This window comes from Dioscorea cayenensis, unplaced genomic scaffold (assembly GCF_009730915.1).
Source record: "Dioscorea cayenensis subsp. rotundata cultivar TDr96_F1 unplaced genomic scaffold, TDr96_F1_v2_PseudoChromosome.rev07_lg8_w22 25.fasta BLBR01000246.1, whole genome shotgun sequence".
NCBI classification, from domain to species: Eukaryota; Viridiplantae; Streptophyta; class Magnoliopsida; order Dioscoreales; family Dioscoreaceae; genus Dioscorea; species Dioscorea cayenensis.
The window spans coordinates 23,102-31,924 of NW_024086637.1; the positions used below are offsets into that span (position 1 = coordinate 23,102).

An 8,823-nucleotide genomic window follows, 5' to 3' on the forward strand; every position below is an offset into this window, starting at 1 on the left:
ACATTTCCTTGTGGAAATTGCAGTGATTACTGATTATTGAGTATTTTACTGGCTATTTGACTCTGTGTGGAGATATACTGGTATTATTTAGATTGTATGGTAGTATCCTACTGCAATAGGTTGTCCTGGCGGCCAGCCTTTAGAGATGGCACAAAAGACGGTTGACCATTTTTGGCCAATTCAGGAGGGCACGTAGGACCCTGATTGGATGGTCATCAAGGAGCCATAGTCACCATACGGTGAACTAATGGGTCAACATCAAGGGCATGAGTACCTTGACGGCTCTAAGTCAGCCACGGCCATGATGAGGTTTCAAGACCACTTCATGTTGTGTGTGTGTTGTGAGTTGGGTATTTTATTGAGTTAGTTTTTCTTATATTTGAGTTTGAGAATTTTCCTGTGGTGTTTCTTTTGTAATGTCATCTTAAATTTATGGTGAGGGAGCGAAGCCTAGCTGCCTCTCTGAGGAGGGCAGTCTCCCATAAATTTGAGTTGGCACAAGTATTGTGGTATATTTATTTCGAAACTCATATTATAGAGTTGTATGCTTATGGAATTGTTCTAATCTTTATACTTTATTTTAAACGCTTGGTTTGATGTTCAACTTATTTTATAAATTGAACCCGTGTTTAGTACTTCGTGGATTTGATGTTGTAAAACCCTAGTTGGGGTAAAAAATACCTTCTTGACACTATCTTTTGATATAATATGTTAAAGATTACTATTATATGCAATTATGTTCTAACGTGGCTATATTATTAGTAAAGCATTATTTTGGAAATTTATGTTTATTATTTTGGTAAATTCTAGTAGAATTGTGCTAGTCTCCCCTCATTGGGTAATCGTGGTTGCTCACCCTCTTTCCTCTTCTTAGGTTGTTGCAGGTAGTAGGTGCGGCTGTGAGACAGCATGCTGAGCATTTGCTACCTTCCTATCTTCTTTGTTTCTCTTTCAGTTCATGTATGTTATTTTTGTCTTGAACATATTATATAAGTCATGGATCCACTAGTATGTTGAAAACTCTATTGCATGGTTGTGTACTTGAAACACTTGTTAAACATTTGTGTATGAGTACTTACTACTATTATTGTTGCTTCCTTACATATTTGTAAACCTCTTTGTTTCGGTACTCTGACATTGTTGTTGTTACTTTCACTCCATGTCATTTTATTCCTCTACTCTGCACTTGTGCTAGATATTGTGGATCCCATGTTTGTTAGTTAGCCTTACGGCTTCCCGATGGTTGAGTGGCGGGGTGTCTCTCCTCAGGATTGTTGCGGCCTATGAGCCCTCAGGTCTGGGCATGACATTATAAAAGAGATTTTTTTAAAACACTAATGGTGAATAATTAAAAAAAAGCCAACCACCTCCTGGTGTATTGGCACCGCCGCACTGGATCCCCTCTAGAAGGTGTTTGTATTTTTACTAATAAGATGAGTTTGAATCCCAGCTCATGCAGAATAAAGGTGTATGTGTATTGAAGTATTAACTTTACGTGTATGCACGCCCTAACATGGCTTGTTTGTGTTTCATAAAAAAATAATTAAAAAAATAAAATATGAAAAATAATTTTTTTTATAATAATAATTTAAGAAATGAAATATGTAAAAAAATAAGCATCGTAATATTTTTACTATTAAAATTCTGATTTAAATATGTTTAATATGAAAAATAAAATCTGTATCATGATAGAAGTCGAGCTAATGTAGAGCGGTTCTGAATTTCTAAGTTAATTTTGGATAAATAATAGAGGAAAAAATGCATGTGTCTACATTATATTCTAATTTAAATAATATGTAAGAAAGTTTGATATTTTAAAATCATATGATGCATATAGATCATTATGTTAACATTCAACAAATTTTATAACTTGGAAAAGTTTATAAGCGAAAATAAAATGAAAAAAAAAAAATCACATTATACAATTGCATTTTGGCGATTAGTACTGAATCCCAACATAGGTCATTTGTGTCATTACTGAAAAAATGGGTTCAAATTTTACCTCATAAAAACTAAAATAGTAACTTTATATTTTTGCATGCCCCTGGCCTAACTTGTTCATATTTCAAAATATATATATATATATATATATTGGAGAAATAATCAATATATGAGTGCACTTCCACAATTTCAACTATACTAACCAATTTAGTTTGATTTCTCTAGAAAAATTATATACTACAGTTCGAGAATTAGGGCATGTTTGGTCCGGCCAATTTTTGGTAATCGTCCACTGACCAGCCAGCTTCCGACCACTGGTCACCAGTCCATTGTTGATTCGATCATCAACCGACTTGTCTCTGTAATTTTTTTTATTTTGTTAACCAAACACTTATTCTGTAATAATAAAATGTCATAATTTCTGTAATAATCACTTACACTTCCTACGTAATAAAATTATATCATATTTTTTTTATTTTACAGCTAAACATGCTCGTAAAAACTTTTTTTAATAGGTGTAAAATTATTTGTTTACATAAACTATTCATGCACTCATTTTCTTAGTTCAAACATATGATTTGTCATGTTTTGTGTCCAAAGATCAAAATGAATATAAAGGCAGAATTTAGTGGCTAACAAAAATGCATTCTCAGCAATAATAATATCATATGGGTAATTTTGAAAATGTAGAACAAAGATCAATATTTCATTTTAATGAAGAAAATAATACCGATAGAAAAACATATTATAATTATAATAATTTATGGATACGAAGATTTTGGTATATCAAGAACTTCATTATTATATGAGTATTGAAAAAATTTGAAAGTTTAGGGAGTTGCTTTAAATAACAGACATGAAAAAGGTGAAAACAACCCATCAACTTTAGCTAAAAAATATTAGAATTGAAGTTATAATTTACTAAATTATAGTTAGGAGACATGCCATGTTACCCATGTTAACAGGTATATTACATAATTTGATTATTTAAGATGGAAATACCATATTTTTAGAATGTGACAATTTGGCTAATATTATCAAGAATATAATTACTAATTTTACATACTGTAATTTCAAAAATAACAAGTTTTTAAAATTTTAAAGGTAAAATTTTTTTGAATATTTCTTTAATGATAACAAACATTTGATATTCAAACTTTTTCAAAAATTAAATAATTAAATTAGAAGACAAAATTATATTTATTTAAAATAATTAAGTTTGATTAAATTATTTTTTAAAAAAAGTATTTATTTAAAATTCATATATTAATAAAAGCTAAATATTTTAATATTAAATTTTTATTTTTTTAAAAATCAAAATATTTATTATTAAATAATTTTCATGTTTGTATTAGTAAATGCTGTAAAGTTTAATCTATTTAATATTGATTAAATTATGGTATTTTTGTAAAATGATAATTGGTAATGTAAGATTCCCACCTAAGTAAACATGGTAATAATACTGTTACATACCAATCATGTTATTATCTTATCAACCAAATAGAAATTGAGCATATTTTCGTTAAATAACTTATGAATCACATTCATGATAATCCTATTCCAAACTGCAATATAAGATTCCATGGATAAAATGGCCACTTAAAGTAATGTTTTTCCCATTATAATTTAGAAATTTTCAATTTAATCAATTATATCAGTGCCATCTGAAATATAATCATATAACTGCTTTGTATTAAAGCTTTGTTTTGTTGTAAAACATCTAGCATAATTTATAACTTTTCAACATAATCAATTATATCATTGCCATGTGACACATTCATCTAATGACTTTGCTATATAAAGCATGCAATACACCTTAGAATTTTCTATTTTAACCAATTTAAAGTTTTATGCATATATATATATATATATTCTATTTTTTGAGAATCATTCCTATCTTATATACATTAATGTGATGGATTTCAATGTATATATGAATTTTCCTATTCTTATGTATTTAATAAATTTGTAGCGGTTTGAACTATCTCTCCTGATTCCAAAACCATCTACAAGATAATTTCTTTACATCCATCACACCATGACATTGCAATGAACTTCGAGAAGAATGGTTTGGATGTATATAAACTAATAATAATCAACCACACCACTTGATGCATATCCATCTACCATTTTTTTTGTTGTAAAACACTCATTCTAGCTTAGAATTTCCTAATTATTTAAAGTCTTATATAGCTACTCTCTATTCATTGAAAGTCACTCTTATCCCATCTACACTTGATTAGACCTGTCCATGGGTTAGGCTCGGGCTAGGCTATATATATAGTTAAATTTACATTTGTTCAAACTCGGGCCGGCCAGGTAATACGGGCTTTAAATTTTGCTGAAACCCGCCCATATTTTATGTGCTTAAACCAAAGCCCGCCCCAAATAAATTATTTTTTTATTAAACAATATATATATAATAAAACTCATATATTTACACTCACATATATAATAAAACTCATATATATATATATATATATATATAATAACCTTATAATACATAACAATATATACCCATGTGTGTCTTCTTTTTAAATGAAAAACCAGTATTCTGTTCAACTAATGAGCTATTGCACATCAGAAGTGTCAGAGAAATTTAGCTTAAGTTGATATAATCTTGATCCCAAGCTTTTTAACAAGTTTGCTGTGAGATCTCAAGCCAAATCTATTCACTGCTAATGATACCTGCAATATTCTCAACAACAACTTGCCTGGTTTATCATCCAAAGAGTTAAAATCGCCAAGATTTCAAATGTATTTAAATAGTGCACAAAATAATTCACTTGGGAATAATTTCTGTCAAACATTTGTCGGAGCTACCAAAATGGAATAACAGGTAAAATATATGGGCCTTGCTGGTTAAGGCTTATAATCTGTTTTTTTAGAAAAATAAAAAAGATGGGCCACTCAAAGAAATAGTGAAGTAAACTAGTTTAGAAGCATTCATTGGCTATTTTATCAGTTGACATCCATGCCAAATTAGAAGCAAACCCATGTTAAATGTCAAGCAAACCATGGGCAAATGAACAGGAACATCATTAACAGCACATAGAAGCATATCAAATCCACAAATTCACTTGACTGAAAGCTTTAACAGGTCTAAAGTAAACCGCCATATTCATATAGGCAACAAAAAAAAAATTGTTGATGAACAAGAGCATCTAAACCTGGAGAAATGGTGCTCACACTCCTTTATTTCTTCAGGATATACGATACCTTCAATCTTACCATCCTGCAATTTAAACAACATAACAGGGACTGGTTTACAAGGACTGATGAAATGAAAACAGCCATTTTGGTTGAATAGATTGCTTGCATAAAATTTCAAAAACAAAACAACCAAGAACACAACACACAAGTTCAGAAACAATCCACAAGCAACAAACAACACTTTCTTACAAACTACCACCTTGTAGACATGTTGCATAGAAACCAAAATATAATGTATAGAAGCATAACCTGTAAGAACAAAAATAACAAACATGAGATTAATCAAGAAAAGAGTTATGAGAAATGGTACACTTAAGCTTATTAACTCAAGAACTACCTTGAAAATCAAAATGATGTATTGCTAACAAGTTGATCACAGATAGGAAAAGTGGAAATTGTAACATTGTAAATATTTCCCTATACTCTGTTCATCAAAATTTAAATAAATAAAACTAAACTTCATATAAAGCACAAAACTATTTTTACATACAAAGTCATTCCAGTAGCTTCATTTTCCTCATCATCTTCATCATCACTAGAAACTAATGCTTCATCTTCCAATCCTAATGTCATTGCCAAATAACAAACAAATGAATCATATAATAAAAATATTATAAGAATACAAAAAAATAACAAAAATTAATCACTAGCTGAAAATCCTCTAGAGTGCATCCAATCATCCAAACAAACAACAGCTTGAACTGTTTTCAGTTTGAGTGAACTCCTCATATAATTGATGACTTTCTTTCCAATACTAAACGCCAACTCTGAAGCTACAGTAGATATGGGATTACCAAAAAATCACGAGCAAATATTGAAAGTTTTGAATATCTTATAGAGCTTTTATTCCAATAGTCCAAAATGGTAATATCAGTGTTCAGCTCAAGTTCTTTTTCCTCCAAGCAAAGATCTAATTGTGATTTTTCATCTTCAACTTTAGATGTATTTAGATAGTGCTTGTAATATTTCAGTCTCATCATGGCTATCAAGTTCACTTATAATAACATTGGAATCTTCAAAGCTGAAGTTAACAAATTTGGCCCTCGTAACATTTGAACTTCCAACCAAAGATGAAGAATTGGATTTGAAGTTCTTCAAATACTCATCAAACAATATTTTAAGAGTATTAAGAACAGTATGGACAAACTCCGAAGCATGACTACCATAGAGTTTAGTATAACAATACTCCACATAGTTTAATTTGTAGCGAGGATCATGTATTACCATAAAAGTGAAACAATTTCTTGAGGAAAACATGATATTTTGAGAGGTTTCAAGATGCATACTTTTAAGATGAACCAAGTATCAAGAATCATTGCAACTGAACCACATGAGGTTTTAGGCAAGTTAAAATAATTTGAAAGCACATCCCAATTCATGAAAATTCAGTTACAAGTTCATAAAAACTCTCCTTGATGGAACAATCATATATTTATAATAATATCACTAAATGATTTAGCCCTTTTTTTTATGGAAGAGCTCATAAAATAAAATATGGCCAGTGTCCAGTCCAACTACTCCAATATGTGTTTGTGAATATATTCCAGAGATAATTACAACTTTGCAAGTAAGTTTAAACAAAATGATATACAAATATTAAAGCCTTATGGTGAAAGCTTGCACTTTAAAGAACAAACCTAGCTACAGGATCAAGTTTTTCCTTCACTTCAGCACGCTATTTGGTACCTAACTCCTTGAATATCTTTTCAAACAAGGAAAAATCCACTAACTCCCACAAAAGATCCAACCAAAACACTAACAAAACCTACATATTTCATAAAAAACCAAAAAACAAAAACCAACATGATATCCAACAACTCACCATCAGGACACACAACACCGCCCAAACCCAATCAAACCAATATATATATATATATATATATATATATATATATACAAAAACTCAACAAAACCACAAAAACAAATGGAAATAAGGCCACAAACATTAAAAACACAAATCCGAGTTGAGTGAGCTATCACAGAGAAATTCCAAAAGAGATCTGAAGAAACTGGAGGAGATTAGAGGGGGATTGCAAGTAAACGCCGATGAGGGACAAAGACTAGAAGAAGAGAGAAGAGGAAAATAAGACGGCTTCGGTGGAAGCAATGGTATTTAGGGTCTGCTTGGATGGAGGTTTTTTGGGGGTAAGGTAAAGAAAAGGGTTTTTAAAAACCCATGCTTGGGTAGAAGATTTTAGGGGGAGATAAGGGTTGAGAGGGGTTAATGGAGGTTTCAAAACCTCCACTTTTCTCTCATTTGTCAACCCTCCAAATTGGAGGGTTAGGGAGGTTTAGAGTCATCAATATATATTGATCAAAATGACTATATCTCATTTACAAAATTACAAGATATTTGATTAATTAATAATATAATACTAATTAATATTATTATATTAATTAATATCATTATTAATATTATTATATCAATTAATAATATTATATAATATTATTTTGTATAATTGTATTAATTAATATTATTATTAATAATATTAATTATATTAGTTAATATTATTATATTATTTAATTATATTAATTAATATTATTTTAATTAATATAGTAATAATTAATGGTGAGATTTAATTAATTAATATTATTATATTATTTAATTATACTAATTAATATTGTTATATTAATTAATATCATTATTAATATTATTATATCAATTAATATTATTAATAATATATTAATTATAATAATTATTATATTAATTATATATTAATTTAATAATATTAAATAATATAATTAATATATAATTAATATAATAATTATTATAATTAATATATTATTAATAATATTAATTGATATAATAATATTAATAATGATATTTAGTAATATTATGTAATATTATGTTTTTTGTCTTTTCATCCCTAAGGGTAATTTAGTAATATTACTATATAAGCTACTCTCCAATTACCTCAAACCAAAACACAACAAAAATTTCAAAAACTCCATTTACCTACCTATCCCAGCGAAAGGTTTAAAACTCTTTACCTTCCATTACCATACTTTACTTTATGAAACCTTCCAAAACCCCCATCCAAGCAAAGCTTATAGAAAAGGGGAAACCCTAATTCAAGTCTCCAGAAACCAAAGAAAAAAGGGATTTTTTAATATTTTTAAAATTAATAAATATATTATATATTTTCGGGTAGGGCAGGGCTGTGCTGAGTTTAAATAGATAAAACCTAAACTCGGCCCATTTTTTTTAAAATGGGCTTTTTTTTTCAAAGCCTGACCATCAGGCCTCATATATTTGTCCAAACCCTTCCATTTTTAGATAGGCCTCAAGCCAGGGTTGCCACCCTTTGGACAGATCTACACCAGATGTAATGTATCATAATAAAAAGTATGTACTATGTGACATGCATCCAATGTCTTTTCTTTTTCTTTATAAACCATACATCCATAAAAAAAATTCCCTTCATCCCATGGATTTTTTTAAAATATTACAAAAACATAAAATATTACAAAAACATAAAATATTTACCATAATGTGCACGTTTGGGGAAAATGGAAAAACTTTCCCCATTTTCAACCTTTTTTAATTAAAAATATAGAAAAACAGTGGAGTTTCTCCCTGTTTTCTTGGTTTTTATTTTTTTAATAAAATAGAAAACGGGACCTTTTATTTAACTAGTGCATGTTGCCATTAAGGTTTAAACAAATATT

At 29.1% G+C, this 8,823-nt stretch overlaps 1 long non-coding RNA gene across 1 annotated transcript; it reads right to left on the reverse strand.

Annotated features, from left to right (window-relative positions):
- Nucleotides 1–4,967: 4,967 nt before the first annotated feature.
- Nucleotides 4,968–7,010, reverse strand: LOC120253923. Its single transcript, XR_005534463.1, has 3 exons — nucleotides 6,792–7,010; nucleotides 5,645–5,717; nucleotides 4,968–5,403 (listed from the first exon to the last, which is right to left on the reverse strand). It is a non-coding gene; the product is annotated as an uncharacterized LOC120253923 (long non-coding RNA).
- Nucleotides 7,011–8,823: the final 1,813 nt, after the last annotated feature.